The 6,060-nt window shown below is 41.3% G+C and overlaps 1 protein-coding gene across 6 annotated transcripts in view; it reads right to left on the reverse strand.

Annotated features, from left to right (window-relative positions):
* UNC13B (unc-13 homolog B) overlaps positions 1–6,060 on the reverse strand; it is an 837,582-nt gene that overhangs the window by 809,936 nt on the left and 21,586 nt on the right. The gene's annotated exons all lie outside the window — the stretch shown is intronic.

Below are 6,060 nucleotides of genomic sequence, written 5' to 3' on the forward strand. Positions count from 1 at the left end.
TGGCTAATCTACTGAAGAGGGCTTTAAACTAGAAGTTCTTGGGCCTGTTCTTTTCAACATTTTTATAAACGATATTGCTGCAGGGCTGTCAGATAAGATTTGCCTCTTTGCGGATGATACCAAAATGTGCAATAGAGTAGACATAGAATAAGGAGTGGAAATGTCCAATGAAGACTGGTGAACTCAATCTTTCTTAAAAAGTCCTTTATTCATCCAAAAACCTCAATCACTCGACATGTACATGTTTCGGCCACAACGGCCTGCTTCAGGAGTCTATACTCAGACATATACAAATACATAAAACCAAAATCATCATATATTAATCATAGACATGACACACAAAGGCAATATATAATAATCATATGTAACAAAAGGGAAATATAATTCATAATAAAGGCAAACAATTAAAACAAAATGTAACTCCATAATCAACGTAACATATAACTCCAAAAACTTCTTATAATAAAATAATATAATTCAGCGATATAACATACATAAGTACACAATTCAAAATAATACACTTCATATAATAAAAATCATTGTATAATTCATAAACATTAACAGATACAAAATTATAAACTACTATGAACTGAATATAATAATCAAGACATACATACATGAACACACATGGAGATACATGATAGTCTAAAAATAAAAAACTTAAATACTAAAAATCATGTAAACATCTATGAACCAATACAAGTAATGAGAAATATTATTCAAAATAATACCATCCAATGAATAAATATAGTATTGAATACAGGCAAATACCATGCCTAACATACCTTAAAGATCTTCAGAATGAAGTGATCCTAAATAAAAGGACGTCCTAGTGTCATTCATTTTATACTGTAAATTAGTGTTAAAAATAAATAAATTGAATAAATGCCCCCAATCCTGATACTGAAAAAAGAAAAAAGAGGGGAAAAAAAAAAAAGAAAAAGCTAATGCACCTAACTAAACTACCCCCGTGTTGGAAAAAGAGAGATATCCCCCCTAGTGGTGCAATACATGAACTGACTGCTGTTAACTTCCTAATTCACTAAGTACAGTACACATTATCACCAACTTGGCTCCTAAGAAAGTTTATAATAAAACATACAAACTGCCAACAGCAAGATATACATTCCTATTGATGTGCAGGACAAAAAAGTGTTTAAACATACTGCAGATTAACATCTACTGGAGTATTTTTATTAGTCAAAAATGACAAATTTAACTGCTAAATCTTATTGATCAAAAAATATATTTTTAAAAAGGGGGTGTTCAGTCCTAACTGCTAAAAGAGAACAATTTATACTTACAGCTGTACCAACATTTTAGAACAAACTTCATACAAAAAATAAAATGCTTAGACATTCTTTAAACCACTATTTGCAAACATATCCCAGGTCTAACAAAAGTCTATCATTGGCTGTCAATGGTCTAAACTCAACCATAGATGAAATTACTTACAGCTGTAACAATGCAAATTTTAATGCGCAAGATGAAACAATATATATCAAACCTCATACAAAAGAAATGCCTAAACATACTTAAAAAACAACATTGGTGAACCTACTTAAAAACCTTTTAAAAAACTATAACAAGTCAGACTGAAACTCAATTGTGTTCTTACCCTTAAAAACAACTGACTTGATCAAACTATATCAAACGTAACTCACTGCCCTGCTGAAACCTATGCAAAACTTTAAAAGAAAACTAATATCACAGCTGAAACAACACGGCTGATAAGTAAACCTAAAGACCCAAACTTACTTATACCTTCTTGTACAAATCATATGACTGATAAAGGAAGCATTATCAGTGCTTGCTTAATCAAAATAATTGCTCTCAGTATGGCGCATTTATACAATGTGGTGTTGTAAAACCACACCCCTAGGGTGATGTGATGTCACTCCGAAAACCAGTAAGAAATAGATTTCTAAATGAAACGTCCAAAGCAGTATGATGACATCAGACACCGCAGAAAAACACACGAAGGCTTAAAGAGACATACATAATATATAACTATCTAAAACTCACTAAAAATGCTGACAAGATGTACAACATGATTCTTAAGTATGACACAGGACCTACTTTTACTGGAGAAATGGTCTACTATTTGGCAGCTGAGCTTTAATGCCAAGAAGTGTAAAGTTATGCAACTTGGTAGCAGAAACCCTTGCAGAACCTACACTCTGAACGGTGAGACCTTAACTAGAGCTGTTACAGAACAGGACCTGGGAGTAATCATTAGTGAAGATATGAAGGCTGCCAATCAAGTGGAGAAAGCTTCATCCAAGGCTAGACAGATGCTGGGTTGCATCCAGAGAAGTTTCGTCAGCCGTAAGCCCGAAGTGATGATGCTGCTTTACAGGTCAATGGTGAGACCACATTATCGAAAAGATGTGCTGAGAATAGAGTCAGTTCAGAGATTGGCCACTAGGATGGTCTCGGGCCTCAAGGATCTCCCATATGAAGAACGGCTAGGTAAGTTGCAACTATACTCTCTCGAGGAACGCAGAGAGAGGGGAGACATGATAGAGACGTTCAAATATGTTACTGGCCGTATGGAGATGGAAGAAGACATCTTTTTCCTTACAGGACCTACGGCGACAAGAGGGCATCCATTAAAAATCAGGGGTGGGAGATTTCAAGGGGACATTAGGAAGTATTTCTTCACCGAAAGGGTGGTTGATCATTGGAATAATCTTCCACTCCAGGTAGTAGAGGCCAGCAACTTGCTAGATTTTAAGAATAAATGGGATAAACATGTGGGTTCACTTCGAGGAAGTGCTTAGGGGGGTGGGTTATTTGAGTGGGCAGAATTGTTGGGCCGTCGGCCCTTTTCTGCTGTCATACTCTATGTTTCTATGTTAATTTGAGGATTATCCTTTTAAAAAAAGATATTCAACTTAATCTCAGAGGTATATTGGACTATTCTTTACCTAATATATATGAGAATGAAGAGGCAGATTTAAATCCACATTTCATCACAAAAGTAAATGTATTATGTGCATATAAATACATAAATGATCATGTGAATATTGTACATAAAAATATGACTAAAAATACATAAATTATACAGTTATTACATTATATAGAAAAAATGTGTGTAAAAACTATATAAAATGTCTTAAATCAAGCTCCATATTTAAACCATTTGGTGTAACTGAATTGAACTCATAAATAAATCGCTGTTCCTCCTTCAACAATATTGTATCTGGATCACCTCCTCTCCACTTGACCTTGATTACTTTTAAAACAAAAAACTTTAAATCTTAAATACAATGGCCTTTCTCATGCCAATGTTCAACAACAGGTGCTGTCTGTATGTTTCTGCTAATACAACTCCTGTGTTTTATCATTCTTGTTTTAATCATTCTTTTGGTCTTACCAATATACCTCTTCTGATATGGACATATTATTGCTTAAATAACATTACACTTCTCTCTCCGTAATCGTGGTTTCAATTCACAGTTTTTAGCTTGCTGGCTCTTCCCCCCAAATTACATCAGCTTGCATAGAGAAAATCGCCGATTCCAAGCGTTTACAGATAAAATCGTCGATTCCCAGCACTTTCTTCACTATATTTTGCCTCTCCTTCAGGAACAGGCCAGGTCTCCCACCATATTCATGATGGTTTTTAATATAAAACAGCGAACAACATATGAAAAAGTTATTTGCGGTTTTTCTGTATTTGCGGTTCTGTTAATCCCCTATCACAGTGAATTTGGAGGGAGAAGTGTATTTGAATTACAATCACTATAATCCCTCAGTCTAATCATTTTGCCTTTAACCGGATGTTTATAACTTAAGACAGTCATACTATGCCTGTAGACTGAACAATGTCTACAGGGAATATGTCCCAAGGGGCCAATTGTATCAACTGCAATCTCTGGTAAAGTTGAGGGAACAAGCATATCTTTGAGATTCCTATTTCTAGAGCAGTGATTCCCAACCCTGTCCTGGAGGAACACCAGGCCAATCGGGTTTTCAGGCTAGCCCTAATGAATATGCATGAGAGAGATTTGCATATGATGGAAGTGATAGGCATGCAAATTTGCTTCATGCATATTCATTAGGGCTAGCCTGAAAACCCAATTGGCCTGGTGTTCCTCCAGGACAGGGTTGGGAACCACTGTTCTAGAGAACGCGATCACTGCTGTTGTCCTTTGAAAACAGAACCAGTCAACAGTCATGAGTTTGAAGAATATGCCAATTTTTCTTAATGATGTCTTGTTTATCATGCGATAGGTGTGAAAATCTGAGAGTACAATGGGCTTTTAATCACAAAGCAAACTGATCGTGTACCGATCAGTTTGCAACCCCTTTACTATCAAAATTCCATCCGGCCTGATTCACTTACCTCTCCTGCGATCCGCTTCGAATCCATGCATGCAAATGAGGTGAAACTCATGCAAACTGGACAGCGATCCAATTCACTACACAAAATTTTAAATCCGACTGGGCTGGCCAATCAACCCAAGAAGCAACTGCTGGGGACCAGTCGAAAACGTCTTTTTGACTCTCCAGCTCCATAGAAGCCCTGCTCTACCCTGCATCTCCTGCCTACTCACCCCAATCTTCCAGCCCTGCTTTCTGCCACCTTAAACCCAAGGGCTCACACTGCACGAAAGGTGGCAGAGAGCAGGAGAGTCTGGGCAGCAAGATTGCCTGGAAGGGGGAGCAGGAGAGCAAGCCCGCATGAAAGAAAAGTTGGGGGGGGGGGGGTTTGGTTTGTTTGTTTTTTTTAAAAAATAAAAAAAGTCACAGCTGCCCATCTCAGCACCCCCTCTCCAGTACATAAGTTAGGAGCAGGAGGGGTGCTCAGTCCCTCTTGTTCCATAGGCCGACTAATCCCCCGGCTGGGCCGGGCCCGACACAGCAACCCCGTACCTCAAAGTTGGGAGCAGGAGGGGTGCCCGGTCCCTCCTGCTCCATAGGCCTCCCACAAAGTCTTCGGGGAGCAGGAGGAACACAGAGTCCTCCTGTTCCTGCCCCTCCTCATGATGCACTGCCAATGTGAGCCTTAGGCCCCGCCCCATTGCATCATGTGATGCATGAGGAGGAGCCTAAGGCCCTGAATGGCTCAGGCTCCTACCTTGGGAGGGGCCTGGGGTGCCTGAGCCTAAGGAAGTCCCTGATTGGTCAAAGCAAAAGCCAATCAGGGACTTCCTAAGGCTCAGCCCTAAGGAATTCCCCGATTGGCTCAGGCACCCCTGGCCCCTCCCAAGGTAGGAGCCTGAGCCTAAGGTCTCAAGAGTCGTCGCTGGAGTCATTGGAGCAAGAGGGGTTGAGCATCCCTCCTGCTCTGTTAAAGATACGGGGAGGGGGGTGGCAGGAGGGAGTTGGCATCCCTCCTGCAGTTTGTTTATTGGTGGGTGGGTGGGCCCAGCAGCCTGACTAGATTTAGCAACAGGAAGGGAGGTGAGCCGGGCCAGACCAGACCAGGAGGGTAACATGGCAGGAGAGAGTTGGCAACCCTTCTGCGGGACATCGGCACATGGGGGGAGGGGGCATTGTGACTTTAAAATTTTTTTTTTTTTTTAACTTTTTTGTCAGGCAGGGAGCCCGTGGTTTTAACCCGCTTTAATCAGCGGGTTAAAACCACAGGCTCCCAGTGCGAGAAGGGCAGGAGAGATTCGGGGCGAGAGCAAGAGTGAGTCAGGTTAGGCAGATTCGGGGCACAGCTTCGGGGCAGCAGAGAGCAGGCTGCGGTGTCCGATCTCTCTTCCCTGCTCTCGGACTCTCCTGCTCTCTTCCATTGTTCCCTGCAGTGGAGGCCCGCTTTAAAACCACGGGCTTGCACTGCAGGGAACGGCGGCAGAGAGCAGGAGAGTCCAGGAGCAGGCAAGAGAGATCTGGGCTGGGCTGAGCCCTGACAGCAGTGACAGAAGGCTGCTTCTCCTGTCACTACTGTCAGGGTGTGCGCAAGAGTGGGGATCGCTCTGGCCGTGGGTAGGGGGCGTGTTAACAATCATCCCCATTTGCATGCAGTCCTTTACTTAATTGGTCAGCCGGCATGCAAATGGAAACGGATCGCACACGGTTTGGAGGTTTAGTGAATCCTGCCCA

This window comes from Geotrypetes seraphini, chromosome 1 (genome assembly GCF_902459505.1).
Source record: "Geotrypetes seraphini chromosome 1, aGeoSer1.1, whole genome shotgun sequence".
In the NCBI taxonomy this organism is placed as follows: Eukaryota; Metazoa; Chordata; class Amphibia; order Gymnophiona; family Dermophiidae; genus Geotrypetes; species Geotrypetes seraphini.